This window comes from Silene latifolia, chromosome Y, assembly GCF_048544455.1.
Source record: "Silene latifolia isolate original U9 population chromosome Y, ASM4854445v1, whole genome shotgun sequence".
Lineage (NCBI taxonomy): Eukaryota > Viridiplantae > Streptophyta > Magnoliopsida > Caryophyllales > Caryophyllaceae > Silene > Silene latifolia.
In genome coordinates this window covers 62,439,025-62,463,965 of record NC_133538.1, presented here as the reverse complement: position 1 = coordinate 62,463,965, position 24,941 = coordinate 62,439,025, and the positions used below count along the sequence as shown (strand labels likewise).

At 41.4% G+C, this 24,941-nt stretch overlaps 1 pseudogene; it reads right to left on the bottom strand.

Annotated features, from left to right (window-relative positions):
• The window catches only part of LOC141628199 (amino-acid permease BAT1 homolog), a 101,459-nt pseudogene that overhangs the window by 51,935 nt on the left and 24,583 nt on the right, over positions 1–24,941 (bottom strand).

Genomic DNA, 24,941 nt, shown 5'->3' with positions numbered 1-24,941 from the left:
ATCATAAAAATTTCAAATAATTTCAAAATTTGAAATTTAAACTCATGAACATTCTGGAAAAATACCATGACACTCATATATTCAAAACATAGGTTAAAAATTTCGAAAAATTATCGAGAAAAACAATGTTGCGGTTTATCGATTGTAACAATTATCACCTAACTTAGTTTATCATCCAAACATATGAACAAGTCTTGAATTATTCTTTAAGGCTTTCACAAGACAAATTATGGGGATTATCTTGTTATTGACTTATCATGCCCTAGGCATATATCACATCATGGCATGTGCGTCTGTTGGCATACATGATCATTCTAATGGCGGAAACATTAGAGGTCGATTTCATGTAATCAATAACTTAATAGGTTCAGTGAATGACTATGACTTCATCATAGTAATTCCACTTCCATCAACATGAATAGCCTATTCAACCTTGTCAATGTTCAACAGATATGAAAGATCTTATCATCATAAGATTCTCAATTCTATGCCAATATACTCTCACATAGATTCGGTAATCTAAAGTATATTGGACCCTTTCCTAGTCTCCCAATCACTCTTCAGAAGAGAGCATTGGTACATTATTCTCAATAAGTAATATGTTATCAACATATAAGACATAGGAAAATAATTCTAGCTCCCGCTTAACTTCATGTATAATCATGATCTTCAATCATGTGAATGATACCATTCTCAATTATCACATGAACAAAAAGTATAATCCTTTAAAGCTTGCTTAAGACCATTCTAGGATCACTTAAGAAAGCTACGCATAATATGTTAGAATTCTTAGATCTTTATCTAAGATTTTGTGTTCCAAACACATCGTTCTCTAAATTCCCATTTTAGAAAAGCGAATTTTTAAATATCATTTGCCATTCTTCATCAAAATGAAATGCGGCAATTCCTAACATAATTTGTTTTGATCAACATCTTCATGCCAATCTTATGCATTTGAATACTCTAAAGCTCTTTTTACCTTTAAAGAGACCCTCGCTTTAAAGTAAATATACTCTTGAGTAACAATTTTCGGATTGTAATGTTATGGCTCGTATGTAACAAGGTCATAATACTATCACTTTCGCAAAGCAATATTTTAACCAATAAGATATGTGCGATAAACTCCCACTGAAATATACTCCCATTCTATCTTTATAGATTATAGTTCCATTACTTTCACAAAGTAAGACATTAACTATAAGACATGTTTGTGACGATGCAATCTACTCCCACTCTATCTCTCAGAAATACCTCTATCTTTTTTTAGAGATAGCTTTATGAGTTACAAACATATATATGGTGTAGTATTAGGTGTTTATCTAGACTATATATTAGCTTTCAAAAGGCCATCCCTATCATGGCAGTTTGATTCATGTAATATACGAGTCTTATCCATGTCATCTGTTTAATAGACTCTCTATTCTAGGTATCTCATGGTTGACCATCCGTTTAGAATAATGTGTCCGTATGGTATCATAAATCCCTACTTTACGAATTCAATAGCTCATCCCAACTTTATAATTGGTCTTACATAAGTAAGTTGTTAATTTTAGTAACAATGACATAAGGAGAATCAAATTCATAGCTTATGGACATATAATGATCCAATCACTATATCTTGTCTATTTGATTAACTTGAGTTGTTAATCTAATGTTTAACTATGCAAGTAGCATATGATGGTGATTTTAGAACAAGTAATATAATAAAATAAGTGATTTGGGTTGAAAACCAAATCACAAATATCCAAAGCACAATAATTGTTTAAAGGATACAAACCAATTTCCAAGTCACACAAGGAAATAAAAATAGTTCTAAAAATCACAAATACATCATAAAATTAAAGACAAAGCAAATCAAAGCCAAGCTTCCATAGATCCATCACCACGGTCGGCTACCTCTAGCTTCCCATATGATTCTCTAAGCTTTATTTTTCCTTGCCTTTGTCCTTGCTAGGATGCCCTATTTACAATAAAAAGGGTAATCATCACAACTTGTATCATCATACCAAAGTTGAGATCGAAACATAAAAGATAGGGATAGTCATATACCTACTGGAATAACCTTTCCAGCTTTGATGTTACCAAGGTATTTGGAACAGTTTCTCTTCCAATGCCCAACACCACAACAATAGTGGCACTTGTCCCCGGAGGAGGCACTGTACTTGGGCTTGGAGGTACTAGCTTCACAAGCTTTACCTATATTCCTGTTGGCAGTTCGCTTCTTTCCCTTTTTCCCGCTTTTCTTGAAAGTTCCCTTGCTCTTATGATTGACATAAAGCACATCTTTGGTGGAGCTAACACTTAGCCCCATATCCCTTTCGGCTTGCACGAGCATTTTGTGCAACTCATCAAGGGAAACCTTCTTATATTGCATATTAAAATTCACCCGGAATTGAACATATGCTTTGATTTTGTTGAGGGAATGAAGAATCCGATCAATCACGAGTTCGTCGGGAATCTCCACCTTATACATTTTCAAGGTCTCAACATGCTCCATCAACTTGAGCATATGAGGGCTAACTTTTTTGCCCTCCTTTATGTTAATTTCAAAGAATGCGGAAGCCGCCTCATATTGTATGATCCTAGGAGCTTGTGAAAACATGTTCACAAGTTTCATGTAGATCTCATGAGCGGTGCTAATCTTTATAGCACTTCTTTGGAGTTCGGCCTCCATTGCAAAGATCAACACATTTTTGATCGCGGCCGACTCCTTTTGGTAAACCTCATAGGCTTGCCTAGCGGCGGCGGTGGACCTAGCATTAGGTTCGGTGGGAGATGCCTCGGTAAGGTAACGAAGCTTGTCGTCACCCTTCGCGGCCAAGCGATGTTGCGCGTGCCAATCGGCGAAATTGGACCCATTTTTTTCTAACTTACAACGATCCATAAAGGATCGGAGCCATGACACATTGGTGAGCGTGTTGGAACTAGTGGTTGCGGATGTAATTGGAGTTGCCATTGCAATTGAGAAAACGATTTTGACTACAAAATAGGAAGTGAAGGAATTAATGAACATCTATCGTTTTATAGTACTCGTATATTTTAATACAAGTATTTAAGCATTTATGTAGTGACCTCAACCCAACTATCATAAATGATTCCGAGATCCAAATTCATATTAATACGGGTACGGTGAGCCGAGTCATCCCTTATTAATATAACTCAGTGGATTAACGTCTTAATCGATTCTACTTCTAGAACTCTCGATCGATAAAAATTACTCTAATTTTCATCTTTAGCCCGGAACACATGCCACTACGGTCACGAATACTTCCGTTGAGCTCAATCCAAATTTCGATGTAATAACATTTTATTACCCACTTACCCAACGTAACAAGTTTAGTACCCCGGTGAGCCGAATCTACTTCCTTATGAAATTGGGATTCATGGTTTCTACAATTTCGTAAGGCTAATTCTCAATTATTATAGGTGAGAGGTCTTGTCAATTTATTATCTATCACGTTTTAAGTGAACTAAAGCGGTGAAATACGATAATTATAATTGACACGGTCGATGACTCGATATGAAATGCATGTTGTTGTTATGGCGATTTGGCAATGCATGCAACATATTAAAAGAAATGCAAAGCAATAATAAAATTCCTAGTATGGCCTTCCTAAAAATAGAAAATCAAATAAGCTATTACATATTCGGAAACCAACTCCTTTGGTCCCTTGAATCTTCATGTGGCACGCCTCTCAAAAGCACCGTTTTCGTCGGAACACCTTTCCGAATGGCACCGTCTTGAAGATACTCCATAATTACAAATAATAACAAAAATACAAAGCTATTCCTATTATACATTTGTAATATGAAAAACTAGTAAAATTAAAAGTGATACGAGATCACATTAAATTACAACCGAATCAATATTTCCTTTCATTACGGGTAATAACGATTAAAACTAAGGCCATACTAAGATTAAATTACATAAATCAAAATTATATAAAAAAAAGACATTCAACAATTTAAATATGCAGCATTATAATATGTATCTATCATGCCAAATTATGTGCCAAATCGCCCTATTTAACTTATATCGTACATATAACCCAGTTTTATGGAAATGCGTGATCGTAACTTCTTAAAATCACAAATTAACACTTAAATCACATCTAAGTTCAAGTTAATTATCCTAACACTCTTAGGACTCAAAAATTAGTCATCACTCAATTTTTGACAATAATTCAACTTGATTTATTTTTTATGCTCATTCTTTTACCTTAAAATCATAATATATATGAAATAAATCAAAATTAATTACAATAATTTCAAAATTTGAATTTTAAATTTTTGAATATTCTGTAATAATTCCATGACACTCATAATGTCAAAAATCATGGTTAAAATTTTAGAATTAATTTTGAGAAAATATAGTTGCATTTTATCGGTTTTATCTCATAAAACATCTAAAGTATCCAAAATTTAATCCAATAAATTTTACATTCTTAGATATGATTAGTGGGATATTTATGCAACCTAAACTAATTTCCTCATGCCTTGCAATTCGTTTTAGCTATTTTTGCTAAAATAGTCACTATTTATGCCATTTTTACTCTAAAAATTCATAAATCATGCTAAATGAGATCATTTAATCTCCAAATTTACATAAGCTCTGTAAATTATTAATGTGACAACATATTAAGATCTGATGGCCTAATTCGAAATTTAACTATTTTAAACCATTTTACCTCTTTTAATCCATTTTTATCTCATAAAAATCATAAATCATGGAATATTAATCCAATTAATACGAGATTTTACACACAACTTATAAAATATGCATGTGAGGTCATATAAAATTTCCAAGGTCAGAGAGTAAGGTTAACCATTTTTAGTCATTTTAACCTCTATTTATGCCATTTTTACAATAAAAATTCATAAATCATGAAATATTAATCACATTGATATGATATTTTATAAAATATTCATGTGAGATCATACTAAAATACCACGACCATTAGTGAAGGTTAACTTATTTTAGTGAATAAAAGTTCATTTTACTCATAAAAATGTAATAAAGTCACAAAAAATCATAAAATGAGCAATAAATTTCCATAAATCATAAAAATGACCTAAAAACATTTTAGGACCAGAATATATAACATGTATAATTATTTCGTGGCTTATTCATATAACTCACAAATTTTTAGTTTTATATGTTAACATTTTAACTCGGAAAAACAATAACCGATTATGCATGCAACATCCTATGCTCTGATACCACTTGTTAGGTTTGTTTACCTCTTATTAGACTCCTCTAATAGTAAACTAATTAACTTCTTAATTATTTATTCTTTAGATCTAGTGCATGCATAACTAAATGAAAGATTTATGAGAAAAACAATGTCCCTTACATTGTAAGATGGTTCGAAATATGGGACACAAGTAAGGTCACCTTCCTTCACTTGTTCTTGAGCTTAATGTGTTGGATGATCCTCCATAGACTCCAAGTATAGAAGCCACTCCTTAGATTGCACCCAAGACTTACCCTTAAACTAGTATACTAATTAACTAGATTATTATACTAGTACCCTTAATATTAATTCTAATATTATCCCTATTACTACACTAGTAATCTTTATTTGATATCAGAATGAATGAACAAATGCTAGTATATCTAAAAACTTGTTTTTAGAGAAATTTAGAGAATATGAGAATTTTTGCATGCAAGAGATGTATGAATGAATGAACAACCAAAAATGAGAACAAAATGTTCTCATAAGAGGAGATAGAGCCGGGTGGGAAGAGGCCAAAAATGGCATCTTTGCCTTTCGCTTTTTGTCTTCACAATGCATTAGGTATGTAAGCTAATATGTAGGGTATGATTGCATACTACTTTATCTCATAAAATAATTAATCACACACACCACCATGACTCCCTCCATTTCGTTCCATGTACCATAAAATGGAATACCATTTTATTTTGTCAATTTGTCATTTGTCACACAATATGTCACATGTAGTATTTTACATGTTATTAATTAATTTAATACATATTTATCACATAAATATCATTTTACAAGTTAATTAAATTACATACAACAAATTGACTAATGATACTTGATCATATGAATAAAATGGGTCATATAATTATAATTCACAACATCTTGTAATTATAATTAACCATTCATTCTTATCTCTATCGTTTCTCAAACAAAAAGCAATTTTAGTAATAAAACATTTTTATTACCAAAATAAATCTTATTTAATCTTATTACAATAAGATATCAATATTCTCTATCACAAGTAAATTGCTCAATTTTAAGGAATTGATTACCTTGTATCGTCATACAATTAATCAATTTATCCATTAAGGGAATTGTCCTTTAGGTGTGACCTTAAGGGATCAACTGAACACCAACGTCATATGACAGTAATGTCAAACTCTAGTCAGCCAATCATTACCGATTAATGACGATCAGTTGATTATATAATAAATCATCCCTCCGTATTCTTAATATGAGATTTAATTCTGATATTAAATAATGTGATCGCACTATTGTTGAGGACACATTTTCCAACAGTAAGTAGCGATATTTGGTCGGATTGCAAGGAGAAAGATATAGATGTAGCGTGGGATAAATTGGAGCATGTTGTAAAGGATTTAGCGATAGAGGTGTTAAGGGAATCTAAAGAAAATAGACCATCAAGTAAGGACACATCTTTGTGGAATGATGAGGTGAGACAAGCGATAAACACAAAGCGTGAATGTTATTAGGTTTTGAGGAAATGTATCAGTGATGAGAACTTTCAAAAGTACAAGGAGGCTAGACGAGCCGCCAAAAAAGGAAGTGCGTGATGCAAGGGCAAAAGTTAACCGAGAAGTGTATGCCAGGTTGGACACAAGAGAAGGAGAGAAGGGTATCTATAAACTGGCCCACATAAGAGACCAGAAGACGGGGGATATTGGGAGAGTTAGGTGTGTGGAAGATATGGATGACAAGGTTCTGGTTCAGGATAACGAAATAAAGGTTAGATGGAGTTTTTACTTTGATACTTCATTCAATGGACATCAGGAGCAAGGTTTTGGAGATTTACAAGTAACACCAAGCATGGTTAATCGGGAATTTGTGCGTAGAATACAAAAGAGTGAAGTTAGAAAGGCGCTATAGAAAATGAGGTCAAGGAAAGCATAGGGACCGGATAGTATACCCATAGAAGTTTGGAGGTGCTTGGGGGAGAGAGGAATCGAATGGGTAACGATGCTCTTTAACAAGATTTGGAGGAGCAACAAGATGCCATCAGGAGGAGAAGCACTCTTGTCCCTTTGTATAAGAATAAAGGTGATGTTCAAGAGTGCTCCACTTATCAGGGAATTAAACTTAAGAGTCATACGATGAAGTTATGGGAGCGGATAATCGAGCAAAGGCTTAGGAAATGTGTACACATCTCGGATAACCAGTTTGGATTTATCCTTGGGAGATCGACTATGGATGCTATTTTTATCATGAGACAGTTGATTAAACACCATCGGGACAAGAAGAAAGACCTGCATATGGTTTTTATTGACTTGGAAAAGGCATATGATAGGATACCGAGAGAAGTACTTTGGTAAGCTTTGGCGAGAAATAAAGGGTGTGTCTCGAAAATATATTGACCTCATAAAGGACATGTATGAGGGGGCTAGTGCAAGTGTTCGCACTAATGTTAGGAGAACGGAAGATTTTCCCATTACCATTGGGGTGCATCAAGGTTCCGCACTTAGTCATTTTGTCTTTTCTATAGTTATGGATGAGTTGAAAAGGGATATTCAGGACAATATCCCTTGGTGTATGATGTTTGCGGATGAAATTGTGTTGATTGATTAGACGAAAGAGGGGGTTGAGAGAAAGTTGGAACTATAAAGGCATACACTGGACACTCGTGGGTCTAGGCTAAGCAGAAGTAAGACCGAGTACTTGAGGTATCAGTTCAGTAACATGGCGAGGCCGAGATCGACAGAGGTGGAGAGTATTATTTTCGATGGAAATATTTTTGAGGGATCAGATTTCTTTAGATATCTAGGATCTATTATTCAAAAAGATGGGAAGTTAGACGGAGATGTGGCTCATAGAATTAAAGGGAGATGGTTGAAATGGAAAAGCGCTACAAGGTTTTTATGCGATTAAGATATGCCCCAAGGATTAAAGTGAAAATTTTATTGCATGGCGATTAAGCCTGCCTTACTTTACAGCTCCAAGTGTTGGGTCGTGAAACATTGTCACATTCAAAAGATGAGTGTGGCGTTGATGCGTATGTTGAGGTGGATGTGTGGCCATACAAGGAAATATCGATTAAGGAATGAGGTGATTAGGGAAAAGGTGAAAGTGGCGCCAATAGAGGACAAGATGATGGAAAAACAACTAAGATGGTTTAGCCATGTGAGAAGGAGACCTATGGACGCACCAGTTAGGAGACTGAAGACTCGGGGAACAGAAAAGGTTGCTAGGGGTAGAGGGAGACCAAAACAGATATGGTTGAGAGTGATACAGCACGATATGAGATTTCTCGGGCTTGATGAAGGAATGGTGACGGAGAGGGAACAATGGAGGGCAATGATCCATTTGGATTTTTAGTATTTGACATTATTTGATATATTTAATGTTTTTATTAATTTTTAAAATTTATTTGTTCTTTTCGAATTTATTACACCTTTCGACCAACAACTTTCTTATATATTAATACTTGGTTCACTTTTTAGGTATTCCGGACCCTTAAGTTTTACTTCATTTTTCAAAATCATTTTAATCTTTATTCTCGATTTAAATTCTAAGTTTTTATAAAATAAATCCGGACATCCATTTAAAAACATACAAGTTTACTTGGCTTTCGTATTATGTTTCACTCCCCTTTTGTTTTTTACCGTTTCTTTTCTATATTTTTTTCGTATTTTTGAGGTGTGCGTTCACTCATGGACGGTTCTAAAGGATGATTCATGTCGGCCGACCCCAAATTATCATTTTGGATTAAGGCTCTGTTGTGTTCTTGTTGTTGTTGTTGTTGTTGTTGTACACCAAAGCCGAATTTAAGGACGATAATGAATAAGTGTTTGTGTTGGAAATGAAGATAATTGTGACCATATGACATAATTAAGAGATATTCTTCTACTCATTATTCCTCTCCCTTTTTTGAGTAAGAAGTTATCATGATTTATGCTTCTTCAAAAGTCGAAGAGATAACAAGAATCCATACCATGTGAGCAGATGCATCATAACCTGTCAATGTCTATTGGCTCATTAGAAGTCTGTTTAGGTAATTTTCACCGTATTTAGGTTTTGTCAGGTCAATGTGGTCTTACTTGTTGTATATTGGTTGCACGTTTACGTCAATGCTAACTAATGAAATAAAGAACGTAATCAAAGGTGACACATAAGATTTGGTGACGCGGAAAACCCAACATGGGAACAACCGCGGGAGGGACGGTACCCTTCCAAGCATTGCACTAGCTTATTAATCAGGGATAGAGTACAATGAGACGGAATATAAATCTAGCTAGCACAATGTACTTCGTGTATATGTGATGTCTTGAATGCCCTTTCTTGAATGCTCATTTGGCTATTTATAGAGTAAGAACCCTAGATATGTCCTACTTAGTTTATGGAAAGTAATATTACTTCCATAACAACTCTTTCCATATCCAGCCGTCTCCCTCCATTCTCCCTGATCTCCCCGAGTTCTCCCTAAAATATCCCTGAAGTCTTTCCAAAATGCGGGACTCTTCCATCAATGGACTTCTTCACCTTTAGCCCAACTCCTCAGGCGAATCCTACTTCGCGTCCGGGCCCCTCTTGCTTGCTCTTCCTTCACGGCCCAATTCTTCAAAAGGAATTAAGTGGACTTGCCTCATTAGGACAATATGTAAATTTTGGCCCAAAAAGTTTGCCCCTAATTCCTTGTGAAATACGTCTCGAGGCATCGAATAAGGAATTACGTATCTATTTTGAAAATAACCTGCGCAATCTTTTGCACTCCTTCCTGCGTACTCATCATTAATATTGTCCCCTTACTCCCTCATTTCTCGCGCTCTCCCTCTCTCTCTTCCTTTATATTCTCAACCCCCAACTTAACCCCACAGTCTCAAAAACCCTTCCCCTTCAAAAACTTTCCACTTCCCAAAACTCTCCTCCTTCCTTTTGTTTTCTCCCACTGGACTGCGCCGCCGTTCCTCGCCGCCACTTTCAAGTATTCCTTTCTTACCACCTTTCTTTAACCTCTTCTTGCTCTCTCCTCCGACCATGGGAAGAACCCGTCACACCTCCTCGACCTCCATCCCTGCCGACCAAAACCCGGACCCCGTCTACCTTTCCCAGAACCTTTTTACTCACCCCCATGACTGCAACTCTGCTCTGACCACCACCGACATCCCTTTGATCAAGGGTTTGCTCAGTCTAGGTGATGGGGTCGACATCGTCATCCCAAAACCGGGTCAAAAGGCAGACGCCATCCGGCCGGGTTGCGTCTATCTCTATCTCTACCCGTTTAGATACGGCCTCCGCTTTCTTTTTCTAAAGCTTTTTCAAGACTTTATTTATACCAACAATTTCGCTATGGCACAAATTTCCGCCAATACTTGGAGGGTTCTCCTCTGATCTACTCCCTAACAGCTAGTCAGAATACCTGCAGCTCTATTTCCTTGGGCGATCTTGCTCATATGTATGACATCAAGTCCCTGGGAGGAGGCCAGTTCTCCTTTCAGGGCTCTGGGGAGACCCCCTTTCAGACACGTATCAAAATCCAGGGATGATAAGTGTTTTGAGGACTTCTTCTATATGAGAAAGGCTTCTATCCAGCCGCCTGCTAACTACATCTTCGAGAAATGGGTTATTACTTTAAGTAAGTAGGTCTCCTGACGCCTGACTTGTTCATCTCAATGCTTACTGGCTTACTTTGTTGCTTTCGTGCAGGTCCCTGCTACCTGACGCGTCTGGGCGACCCGATTGCTTCTCGCAACAAGCTATTCTGCATCCCTCAGTCTGAGAGAAAGTTTCCTGACCTGCTACCTGGTTTTTCACCTGCCTCCTCTTCTAACCCACATCAATCAGCCCACAGCATGTCTTCTGGTAAGCCACTTCACACTATTTTTGTTCATAATCTTGCTGCCTATCCGGTACCTCTGACATTTGATATTTTGGCTGCCTGTAGGTTCAAGAGTTGATCCCTTGGAGTCTATCCTCCAGAGTGCTAAATAAAAAAGATCTGCTGCGAGTCCTGACGTGACTTCTGCCTCCAAGAGGAGTGCCCCTGCTACTTCCTTCCAGTCTCCTCCTACCCATTCCAATGACATGCGTCTCGAACCTTTAGAAGTAAGCCCATTGTCCCGTCATCCTCCTACACCACCTGCTAGTCCTCCTGCTGCTGCTAGTGGTGGCATCATTGCTCACTTTCCATAGGGCTTTGGAAACATTGGCAAGGTACCATATTGGCCTGAGATTAACCAGCTACTCTTTCCTTCCTTGGTGGATGCCTTCTCAGAGTTCTCCCCAGAGGAGATGGCTGAAAATGACGTGCATAATGCTTTTATGGTGAGTATCTTCCTTCTTCTGCCTGTTCCAAGTTTCTTATCTTCAATCTTTGCTAATTTCAACTTTCTCTGCCCCCAGGCCTTCCAGACGGCCCTCTACAATAGGAGGATGATCAACATAGTGCAGACCACCAGCCGTGCTACCAGCGACAAGAACAGAGAGCTGACTGGGACTATTGCTGATCTGGAATGGCAGCGTGCCGACTTGAGAGGACGGGTGACTGAGCTGAAGGTTGATCTTGCTGGAACCAAGAAGAAGCAGAAAGAATGAGCTGATGAGCTGGCTCGCACCCAAGAGGTCTGCACCATGTTCTCTGACTCCTTGAAGCGTTCTGAGGAGAGGATCAGTGAGTTGATCACCCTGGCCACTAACATTGATGCCTATGCTACCTGGCGGGGAAAGATCAGCGAGATGCGTACTGCCCTTGAGGAGGCTCCAACTCAGCAGGCCATAGAGGAGGAGGAGGAGAGGCAGCTAGAGATGCTTTACCCCGTCTAACCTGATTTGAGTGTGTTGATGCCTGAGGTTGGCGAGGTGAATTCTCATGCACTAGCGGAGCAGATGGCCGCTGGAGGTGTCAGCTCACTTCAGGAGGCTGATGTTGCTGAGGAAGCTCAGGAGGCTGCTGTTGCCGAGGGCGTGCAAGTTGGTCCTGTACCTAAAATGGGAAGTCAGTAGGCGGAGGCAGGAGAGATGCCAGAAGTGGAGGTCATTAATGTGACCTAAATTATTTCAAATTAGTTGGATGGCCGTCTGACCCTGTGTGGTGCAGACTTGTAAAATTTGAAACATTTTCTCGTTTTTTGTTTTTTCTGCCATGGTGGCAGTTTCGAACTTGGGGCCGTACTTTTAGCCCAATATTTTGAAATGCCCCTTGCCTTACTTCGACAAGTTTAATTTTCGTTATATTTTGTATGTTTTGCTTCATGCCGTTATGTTTAGCTTAGGAAGTTGCCGTGTCAGCCTGCTGGGTGATTTAGGTAAGTCGTGTCAGCCTGAGAAGGCTGATTTAGACTCAGCTAGCTGCCGTGTTAGTCTACTGACTGTTTTAGGCGTATGCCGCATTGTAGGGGAGGTGGTCGTGTTAACCTTTGAGGCCGATTTAGACCAGTCGTGTCAGCCTGAAGAGGCTGATTTAGACTCAGCTAGCTGCCGTGTTAGTCTACTGACTGATTTAGGCGTATGCCGCAATTTGACTACTTAACGTTGTTCATGACGCAAGGTGTGTTCATCATGTTTAAAGCCAACATGGGCGTACCTTAGGCAAGTTTATCGTCATTCTAGGATCGATGGCACGTTGCAGGATTCTGGTAGCTCAGAGATCCCTGCGCTCCATATGTATGTGCATGCATACTGGGGCCCTGATTAATTGCAATTAGTGTGAGCTACTTCCAGGGGTGGTATCAGGGGTAGCTGGGTAAGAGTTCAGCTATCAGCCAGGATCCCTTTCGTATGTTCCACAGTCCGCCTGGTGAGGGTGCTCATGATGAAGAAAGTAGGTGAGGCATGTTGGAGTGCCATGTGCCTTTTCACCGCACGTTTGCAGTTGACAGTCCTGCTAGATACCCTTTCAATGAACCATAGACGTTAGAATTCAGAGAGATTCATTTAGAGAAGCCTGAAAACACAAATTTATCAGAGCGATGTGAAGTACCTGATGCCATCTCATGGGATAATAGAGCAATTGTGGTCCCAGGAAGCTTACAGACCACACAACTCCAATAGTTTTTAAATTTTGAAAGAAATAAAAGAAAAAGAAATTGACGCGAATTTGGTAGTATGCCTACTACCGTTTTTTTTTTCTTTTCTTCACACACTTCACTGTACACTAGTTTCTACTTATTATTAAAAGTGATACCTCTTCATATGAAGTATGTTCTATGGTTTGTGTATGATCTGACCGTCCATGGTCATTAATCTGTACGCCCCATGGCCAACAACTCCTTGTACCTGGTATGGTCCTTCCCATTTACAGGCGAATTTGCCTGCCTTACGGTTCTTTGTGTTTTGAAACACTTCACGGAGGACCAGGTATCCTACCTCCAGGAGCCTGACTTTCACATTCATGTTGTAACTTCTGGCGACTGACTTCTTGTAGGCAGCCAGACGTATTTTTACGCTTGTGCGCAGTTCGTCTATCGTGTCCAGACTCCTGATCATTTATGCGTTGTTCAGTTCCCCTGTCATACATCCATACATGTGGGTTGGAACTAGAACCTCTGATGAAATCACTGCTTCCGCGACAAACACCAGGCCGAAGGGTGTTTGGCATGTTGCTATCTTTGGCGTCGTTCTGTCTGACCATAACACTAGTGGCAACTCATTTTCCCACTTTCCTCCTAACTCCTTTAATCTCCTTCTCAAGTTATCCATGATTATTTTGTTGCTGGACTCAGCTTGCCCATTGGACTTTGGAGTCCTGGGTGCTGACTTTTTTAAAGTGATGTTCCATCTGGCACACTATCCCTCGACATCGTTGGAGATGAATTGTGAACCGTTGTCACATATGATTTCTAATGGGATACCAAACCTGCAGATGATATTTTGATTAATAAAAGAGATGACCTACTTGTCTTTTACTTCCGTGAATGCCTCTGCCTCTATCCAGTTGGAGAGGTAATCTGTCATTGCTACCATCCATATCATGTTTCTTGTGGCTCTAGGCAGAGGACGCACTATGTCCATTCCCCATGTCATAAATGGCCAAGGAGAAATGATGGGGTGTAAGGGTTTTGCCGCTGATGGATCATTGGTGCTGAGCGTTGGCAGGCATCACATTTGCGAGCATATTCTGCTGAATCTGCCCTCATCGTGGACCAAAATAGCCTTCTCTGAGGGCTATTTTTGACAGACTCCTGCCTCTGCATGGTTTCCATATTCGCCACTATGGAGGGCATGCAACACAGTCTGTGCTTCTTACTTGTCCAGGCATCGTAGGTAAGGTCCTGTTGTTGACTGCTTGAAAAGTATGTCATCAATTAGTATGAATTTGGAGGCTTTCATTTTAAAACCTCTTATCTCTTTTTTGTCGTCTGGCAGCTTGCCATGTCGTAGCCAATCTAAGTAAGGCGTCCGCCAATCCCAGTCATCTGCCTTGGTATCTGGCTGATCTGGTGATTTGCCAGCTGCCTGGTCAGCCTTCTGGTTGTTTGGCTGGGAAGCTATATGGCCTTCTGTTGTAATCTGAACTGCCAGCTCATCTTGTTGGTCCTTTAATTCTCCTCTGTCTGCTTCTTCTAATTTTTGGATAGACGGTTCCAGCATGTGCGCAATGAGAATATTGGACAGCTCGGTTGGCTTGAAGGTTTCCCCCAGAGTCGCTAAGGCATCTGCTTCCACATTTTGGTCTCTAGGGATCTGCTTGAGCTTACAGTCTTTGAATTTTTGTTTCAGCTCCTTTGCCACTTTTAAGTAGGCAATCATCTTTGAGTCCCTGGCTATGAATTCATCATTCACAAGATTAACTATTAGCAAAGAGTCAATGAATATTTGTAGGTTCCTGACTCCTAGCTCCAGGGCTAGCTGCATCCCTAGTATTAAGGCTTCATATTCAATTTCGTTATTAGTTGCCTTAAATTCACATCGTACTGCTTGTGCTATCAGAACTCCCTGCGGTCACCGCAGGATTAATCCTACACCTGCTCCCCTTTGGTTGGAAGCTCCATCAATGTGCATCTGCTAGACTTCTGCTTCCTTATTTCCTTTGAGGGTCAGGATCTCCTCGTCTGCCAGGTTCTGGATAGCTGGGCTGAAGTCTGATACAAAGTCTGCCAGTGCATGTGACTTGATTGCTGTCCTAGGATCATACCTGATGTCATATCCACTAAGGTGTACGGACCACTTTGACATTCTGCCTGATAGCTCAGGTTTCCTCATTATTGATTTCAATGGGTAGTTAGTCACGAAATTTATGGTATGGGACTCAAAGTAGGGGCGTACTTTATAAGATGCAACTACCAGTGCTAGTACTAATTTTTCAAGAGATGTATATCTGGTCTCTGCTGGAAGCAGAGACTTGCTTACGTAGTAGACTGGCTTTTTCTCTTTATCCTAATCTCTGACTAGAACTGCGCTTACTGCTACCTCTGTGACAGCTAAGTAGAGGAGCAATGGTTCTCCTGCCTCCGACTTTGATAATAATAATGGGCTGCTGAGATAATGCTTTAGCTCCCTGAATGCCTGATCGTGGTCTGCGGTCCACTCGAACTTCTGGCTCTTCCTTAGTATATCGTAGAATAATCTGCATTTGTCTGAGGATCTCGAGATGAATCTGCTCAAAGCTGCTACCTAGCCAGCTAGTCTCTACAAGTCCTTTGGTTTTCCAGGTGACTCCAGCTGCAATACAGCTTTGATTTGTTCGATGCTGGCTTCTATCCCCCTCTGGGTTACAATGTAACCTAAGAACTTGCCGGAGGACACCCCAAAGGTGCATTTAGATGGGTTCAGCTTCATTTTGTATTCTCTAAGGGTGTTGAACGTTCCTGCTAGATGTCGCATGTGATCTGCAGCTTTTTCTGATTTTACCACCATATCATCAATATACACCTCCATGGTTCTTCCTATCTATTCTTTGAACATGCGGTTGACCAGCCTTTGATATGTGGAGCCTCCATTCTTTAGGCCGAATGGCATTACATTGTAACAATATATTTCTCTTTCAGACATGAACGCTGTCTTTTCCTGATCTGATGGATCCATCTTGATTTGATTGTACCCACTCCAGGCGTCTACGAATGTCAACATCTCATGTCCAGCTATCGCATCCACCATTTTATCGATGTGTGGTAGCGGGAAAGGATCCTAGGGGCATGCCTTGTTCAGGTTAGTGAAGTCCACGCACACACTCCATTTTCCATTCTTCTGAGGTACCACTACTACGTTTGACAGCCACTCCGGGTATTTCACCTCTCTTATTTTGTTTGCTGCCAGTAGGCTGTCTACCTCCTGGTTGATCACCTTATTTCTCTCAGCTGCAAATTTCCTTTGTCTCTGCTGGATGGGTTTGTATTTTGGGTCCACACTGAGTTTATGTGTTATGATGGACAGATCTATCCCTATCATGTCGTCATGTGACCATGCAAAGTAGTCCATATTAGTCTGCAAAAATTCGATTAGGTGTTGTCTGAGGTCTCATGTGCACCAAGATCCAATTAGCACGGTCTTCTCTAGGTGCAGCTTGTCCAGGTTAATCTTATCTAGCTCCTCAGTTGGAGGCTCAATGTATTCGTCCTGGACGTGCTGCTTCTGTAATTGCTATGCTGGGGGGCTGGCAATGCACTTCAGTACTTTCTTATAGTAACTTCTAGCTTCCTCCTGGTCTCCTCGTCGTGTTTCTACTCCCCATGATATGGGGAATTTTATGTATTGATGATATGTTGAGGGAACTGCCTTCATCAGGTGCAGCAATGGTCATCCTGAAATGACGTTGTAGGTAGAGGGTCCATCTATGACTAAGTACCTAACCTGCTTGTTGACTCCTCCCACGTAGGTTGGGATAACTATCTCGCCCAACGAGCTGGCTGTCTTCCCACTGAACCCTACCAGCGGAATAGTCTTTTTTTGCAAATCCTTCTCGCTGAATCCCATGTTTTCTATGGTTTTCAACATGATCAGGTTGACTAAGCTACCAGTGTCTACCAGGACCTTTCTGACTGTGCAGTTGGCCATTGACAGGGTTATTGATGCGTGTCTTAAATATGATGTTTTACACCATATTTTACACGCATTTCAGAGCTCATTCATGTGGTTTAAGGCTACTATTTGCCCCATTTCGTCTACTTTCGTATTTTTATGTAATATTGCAGATTTATGCGAAAATGAGTAGATATTGAGCTAAATCCGTCCCCGAGTACCTTGCACTACATTTGACGTAAAGTATTTACTCAAGGGACGAGCTTGGTGCACATTTCGAGGTCCGAAAGACAAATCCACGAGAATTTAGAAGTCAAGTATCAGCGAAAGCAGTCGATCGACCGCTACCTATGGTCGATCGACCATACCACGACTTCCAGGAGCCACTATTCAGAGCTTACCAGTCGATCGACCGGCCTCAGTGGTCGATCGACCAAGCCGCTAATCTGCGTGAATTAAAAGATCGAGAATAAGCAAGCCCATAGTAGTTAGGTTTTGGAAATAAGAACTACGTTGTATTCTATTTAACGTAAGCTAGGTTTTGAGAACAGGCATCCAGTTTTTATCAAGCTTTAATTTAGTTTTAGTTCTACTTTCATAATTAGGGTTCGAGATTATTGTTCTTCGATTAATAAAGTTCCTTTCGCTTTCGGTTTGGATCTGGCTCTATAATTCCTTATCGGTATTATTCTGTTCAGCTTCATTGCTTATTTTATTCATAGTATAGAATTGCTAGTTAGTTTCCCGAAGCCGATTATCGTTTATTATTGCTTGTTATTTAACTGTTTTAAGCATGAGTTCAGTAGTTTATTTCGTTAATATTATTGTTGTTTTTATCAATATCATGAGTAGCTAAATACCTTGTGCTAGGATGTAGGGGAACTGTAGGTTAGGCGGCATTAGTTTGTAGACCCTGAAATCGCATACCGGTCGATTGACTGGCCACGTGGGGTTTTGCTTCGTTTTAATTGACTTAAATTCTATATTTGATGAATCGAGTGCACGCGACTAATTGAATGCTTAGTATTTGACTGACCCATTAGATCGGAAGATAGGGAAGGTTGTCAGACTACCAATTAAAATGACTAAACTATGCTAAGGTCGAAAGATAGGTAAAGTTTAGGTTATTAGTCACTTTTCACGACGAGAGTCAGTACTAGTGATATTAGGGACCCGTAGCGAGATCGAAAGACGCTGCTTGTTAAGAGTGGACCGAGAGGACCTCTTGTTTTCCCGCCTCATGTGTTTATTTCAGACCTACTTAGTATCTTTCTTAGAAACTATAGTGAACCGACCATCTCAGCACTCTTTTAATTCTTGATTTCATCTATTGTTTAGTTTATTTTACTTTTATTACCTTAGCTATAGACCACTCAAATCAATCAACCCCCACTTTCGTTACCTTAGGCTGAAATTAGACAACTAATAATTACATCTGCCTCTCTGTGGTTCGACCCTGTTACCACTAGCTTCTGTTAGTTTTAATAGGTATTGTTTGGGCTAAAAATAGCATAATAGAAAAGGCCCATTTGATAAGATAAAGATTACAAAAGAAGTGGTAAGGAGAAAGGGAGTCCGCGGTCAGGAAAAGGGGAGATGGGCTTGAGAAGGATCAAGAGCCCGTCATAGAAGGTGCCCGCGTTAAGGAAAGGAGTGTTAGGGATAAGTTAGGGAGAAGTCAGGGAGAAGTTAGGGAGATTGGGGAGAATTGGTAAAAGACTTCGGGTTAGGAAAAAAGTCCTTATGGAAATAATATTCCCTTTCCATATTCGAGGTAGGACATGTCTAGGGTTCTTACCCTATAAATAGCCAAGGAAGCAAATCAAAGAGGACATCTAAGACAACTCATTCAACACATCCGTATTCATTCATACAAATAATAATCAAGATCATATCTCAGCAAATAATATACGCTCATTCTGGATCTTGCAGGCCTGAGGCCTAGGGCCAGCAGGATTAGCTACGCATCACAATTGTAATCATCCTCCAATTCATATAGTGCAATACTTGGCAGGGTACCGCCCCTCCTGCGGTTGTTCCCACATTGGGTTTTCCGCGTCACCAAAATCTTACGTGTCAATTTACATTACGTACCTTATTTTTTTTCCGTTTACTTATTGACATACAAATCATCATACAATCGACCAACGAATATAGACTACATTGACCCTAATTAATCGATTTCGGTAAAAATACCTAAAAAGTTTGGCGCCCACCGTGGGGCATTGTGGTCGTCAATCGTTGATATCCTAGATATACAATGGAAAAGCAAGTATCTGAAGCCATGTCAGGGAGCAGGCAGCCATCGCCACCACCATCGTCTACCCAAAGTCCAACATCGACAGTGGCCACGCAGGCTCCCGGACACACCCCAAGAATCATACCGACAACAAAAGCCTCTCTACCTCCCAGGACCCCTGTTGTCTCAGCCCAGACCAGATCAGACAAAGGAACATCAAGCTCAGGCGTCACTCCGCCGCCCAGTCCCACGCAAATCCTGCTCGCCGGCGTGGAAAATCTTCAGAAAGCTATGGAAAACATGAGAGAAGACCAAAGGAGAGCAGATGCCGAGGTAAGAAGGAGAGACAGAGAGCTCTCGGCACAAATTGATCTCCTAAAGCAGCAATCCAGCACTCCAGCAAACAGGACAGGTGAAGGAAGATTTCCTTTGGTAGATCTGACACAAGGAGCAGCAGGCAGCAGGCAGATACCAGGTGAAATAATTACAAGATTGGATTTGGCTACGACACCGTCAGATGGAAGGATAACCCCACGAGGGTTAGGATACCTCACACTAGATAGGCGGCCCGGCCACCAGTGCGTAGGATACAAACAGGTGGCCTCCCCGTCAGCAGTCCTGCAACAATCGATCAGACACCTGTAGCAGGATCCGAGTCAAACCAGCAAGTGAACTAGCAGTAGGGGACAATCGTTGCCACAACCCCCTGGCAGCCAGAACTTATCAGAATCTTCAAGAGCCGGATCGGGAGGAATTTTGCGGACAAATGGCAAAGCGGACCCCGTTCGGCCAATATAACTAATCGGCGGTACTTGGAACTAAAGGAGATGCTTTGAGCGGGGCTACCACCCCCACTCGAGAAAGCTCTGACGCTATGCCGACTCACCATTCGTGGACACCATATCCATCACAACCATGCCAAAGGGATTCACAAACCCAAATATGCCTCTCTTCGACGGCACGAGACCCCTTTGATCATAGCACCCGGTATAAACGAAAAAATGATGACGGTAACAACCATAGGACAAGTTAAGGAAGCCTGCATGTGCAAAGGATTCGGTCCACCCTAACAGACCGCACTTCGATGGTTTGTAAGCACGCCAACAAAGTCGATATCTACATTTGCTTTGAACGGTAAACGCATTTACTCAACGTTCATCGCGACAGAAAAGCCACAAAAGCACGCAGGAGACCTGTACAGAATCGTCCAGGGGGCAGGAGAGAGCATTGGAGAATACAATACCAGATTTAACAATGAGAAGGTAGAAGTACGAGAATGTGATATCTCAACAGCAGTAGAAGCCTTCAGAAGAGGCCTGCATCACGACTCTGGCCTATACAAGCAGCTGACTATGCATCCTTGCCATAGTTTCGAAGCAGTGCAGGAGAAAGCAGCTGCCGCGATCAGACTGGAGGATGATATCCTAGCCAGAGCCAGCTTATAGAGCGCGCCAAGTATTTCTAGTACTTCAGCCGTGGAGAAATCAGGAAGAAAGCAAACCACCAACAAGAAGGACGAGAGATACAGATCATATGGGAGGGGAGTCAACAGAATCGAGGAAAACCAGCTACTCCCTACCCTGGCAGAGTATGGATTCACTACAGGTATCGGAGGAATCTTGAAGGCGCTCAGAGAGATGGGAGATGGAGTCAGGTGGCCCAACCCACCAGTAGGAGAGCAAGCTTGGAGAAAGGATAGCAAGAAGAAGTGTGAATTCCATCGTGATATTGGACACAACACTGAGGATTGCTACACATTGAGAAGAGAGATCAAGCGCCTGTACGAACAAGGAAAGCTGAGCCACCTGTTACCACGTGGGGGCAAGCAACAGGATAAGGTAGGTTCCGCCAAGCCGGCAGACCCACCCACATGCACTAAAATTATAAACGTGATAACAGGCGGCTCAGACTTAAGCGGCCTGACATACTCAGCAGCCAAGAGACATGCCACCGAGACCAAAGGAGACAGGCCAGCCAACTCTTGTAGAATTTCTCACAGCGACCTGCCAGCAGTAAGCTTTGATGAAGGAGATACATACGATGAACGAGAACACCATGATGCACTTATTATCACCTTGTCAATGGCCAATTGCACAGTAAGAAAGGTCTTGGTAGTTACAGGAAGCTCGGTCAACTTAATCATGCTGAAAACCATAGAGAACATGGGATTCAGCGAGAAGGATTTACAGAAGAAGACTATCCCGCTAGTAGGCTTCAAGGAGAAACAATTTCGCTAGGTGAGATAATCATCCCCACCTATGTTAGAGGAGTCAACAAGCAAGTCAGGTACCTGGTTATAGATGGCCCCTCTACTTACAACGTCATCCTAAGAAGACCATGGCTGCTCCAGATGAAATCAGTCCCTTCAACATATCACCAGTGCATAAAGTTCCCCACCCCATGGGGAGTAGAAACGATAAGAGGAGATCATGAGGAAGCTAGAGGCTGCTACAAGAAGGCACTCAAGTGCACTGCCAGCCCTCCCGCATAGCAATTACAGACCTATCCAAGACGAATACATCGAGCCCCCAAAGACGGAAGAGCCGGATCGGATTAACCTGGACAAGTGCACCCCGGAGAGAACCGTGCTCATTGGAGCAGGATGTACAGGAAGCTTACGACAGCAGCTAGTCAAGTTCTTACAAGATAACATGGATTGCTTTGCATGGTCACACGATGATATGATAGGCATAGATCCATCCATCATAACACACAAGCTTAGCGTGGACCCAATGTGTAAACCCATCCAAAGAGAGAAGGAGAAAGTTTGCGTGAGAGAAATAAAGTAATCAACCAGAAGTAGACGACTGCTGGCAAGAAAGAAGATAAGAGAAGTGAAATACCCGGAATGGTTGTCTAATGTAGTGGTGGTGCCTAAAAAGAATGGGAAGTGGAGAGTATGTGTGGACTTCATCGATGTCAACAAAGCATGTCCTAAAGATCCATTCCATTGCCTCATATTGATGCAATGGTAGATGCAATTTGGACACGAGATGCTAACATTTGGGATGCATGGAGTGGATACAATCGGATCAAGATGGATCCTGCGAGACCAGGAGAAGACTGACATTTATGTCCGAAAGAGGAATATATTGCTACAACGTCATGCCGTTCGGCCTAAAGAACGCAGGCTCCACATATCAAAGGTTGGTTAACCGTATGTTCAAAGAGCAAATAGGAAGAACCATGGAGGTGTACATTGATGACATGGTGGTGAAATCGAAAAAAAGCCAAAGATCATATGCGGCATCCGCGAAAAACATTCAAAGACCCTCGGGAATACAAGATGAAATTAAACCCATCTAAATGCACCTTCGGGGTATCTTATGGCAAATTCTTGGGCTATATTGTAACTCGAGAGAGGAATAGAAGCCAAGATCGAAAGCGGATCAAAGTCATCTTTACACACTGAATCACCCGAAAACCTAAGAATGTTCAAAGACTAGGCTGGAAAGGTAGCACCCTGAACAGTTCATTTCAAGATCTTCGGACAAATGCGGGCTATTTTACGACGTGCTAAGGAAAAGCCGGAAGTTTGAGTGAACCGGCGAACACGAGCAAGCCTTCGAGACACTGAGCACTATCTCGACCCCCGCCACTTGCCAAAAACCAAAGCCGGGTGAACCATTATTCCTATACCTAGCATCACGAAGTAGCGATGAGTCTTTGTCTGGTCGAGAGCAAGAAAAGGAGCGAGGAAGCCAATGTACTACGTAAGCAAGTCTCTGCTGCTGGCGGAGACCAGTACACATCTCTTGAAAAGTTAGTACTAGCATTGGTAGTAGCATCTCGCAAACTGCATCCCTATTTTGAGTCACACATCATACATGTTGTGACAAACTACCCGCTAAAAGCTATCATGAGGAGGCCCGAGCTATCGGGAAGAATGTCTAAATGGTGCAGTACACCTCGGTGGATACGACATCCAATACGACCCTAGAACAAAGAATCAAATCGCAGCCTTTGGCCGACTTCGTGTCGGACTTGATCCGGCCATCCAGAATCGGCGGATCGAGATCCTCACTTTAGAAGGAAGCAAGCGGACAGTAAGTCCGCGGATGCATATCGACGGAGCCTCCAACCAAAGGGGGCGGGTGTAGGATTAATTTTGCGATCACCACGGGAGATCGATACATCGCAAGTCGTAAGATGTGAATTCAAGGCAACCAACAATGAAACAGAATACGAGGCCTTGATATTGGGAATGAAGCTAGACTGAGTCGAGGTCGGACACTGCTCATATCCAGTGACTTCCTGTTAATAGTCAACCACGTGAATGATGAGTTTATAGCCGAGATTCAAGATGATAGCATACCTAAAAGTAGCAAAGGAATTAAAACAAACATTCGAATCTTGCAAGCTTAAACAGTCCCCGAGATCGAACGTGGAAGCGGACGCCCTAGCAACCCTAGGGGCAACATTCAAGCCAACAGAGCTATCCAAAGATTCCAATAGCACATATCTTTGGAACCCTCTATTCAGAAGGAAGACGGAATAGACAGGGGTCAACTGGAGGATCCACAAAGCGAAAAGAAAATCCAAGCAGTTACAGAGGAAGGTGAGAGCTCTCGGTCAAACAGGCGGACGCGCGACCGGGTAGCCGATCCAAAGTGACGACCGGAGCACACCTTACCCTAGATCGGGCCGCGCCATAACAAGCTACCGGATGATAAGAAGGAAGTAAGAGCTTTTAGAATAAAGGCCTCGATTCATACTTATTGATGATATATTATTCGAGAATATCGCTAGCGAGCCCCTACCTACGGTGCCTGGACAAGGAAGAAGCGCTTGATCGTGTTACATGCTCTCCACGAGTGGCGAATGTGGAAACCATGCGGGGCGGGAGTCGGCAAATAAAGCACTCAGACAGGGATATTATTGGCCTTCAATGAAAGCAGATGCAGCAGAGTATGCACGAAAATGTGATGCCTACCAGCGCTCAGCGCCCATGACCTACCAGCCAGCGAAGCCTCTGCACCCTATAATCTCTCCTTGGCCATTCATGGCATGGGGCATGGACATAGTAGGCCCCCTACCACGGGCCATAGGAAACAGAACCTGGATGCTAGCAATGACAGATTACTTCTCCAAGTGGATAGAGGCAGAAGCATTCACGGAGGTAAAAGACAAACAAGTCATTTCATTCATAAAACGAAACATCGTTTGCAGATTTGGTATCCCATCAGAAATCATATGTGACAATGACTCACAATTCATCTCCAACGATACCGAGGGATACTGTGCCAGGTGGAATATCACCTTAAAAAAGTCAGCACCTAGGACTCCAAAGTCCAATGGACAAGTCAATCCAAAGAATAAAATTATTATGAACAATCGAGAAGGAGGTTACGGGAGTTAGGAGGAAAGTGGGCGGATGAGTTGCCACTAGTGTTATGGTCTCGACGAACGACGCCAAAGGTAGCAACAGTCAAACACCCTTCATGTTTGATGTTTGGCGCGAGACGGCCATTCCATCAAGTTCTAATTGCCACTCACGGTATGAAAATATGACGAGGGAACTTAACAATGCGAGATGACCGACGAAGCCCGGACACAATTGACGAGTGCGA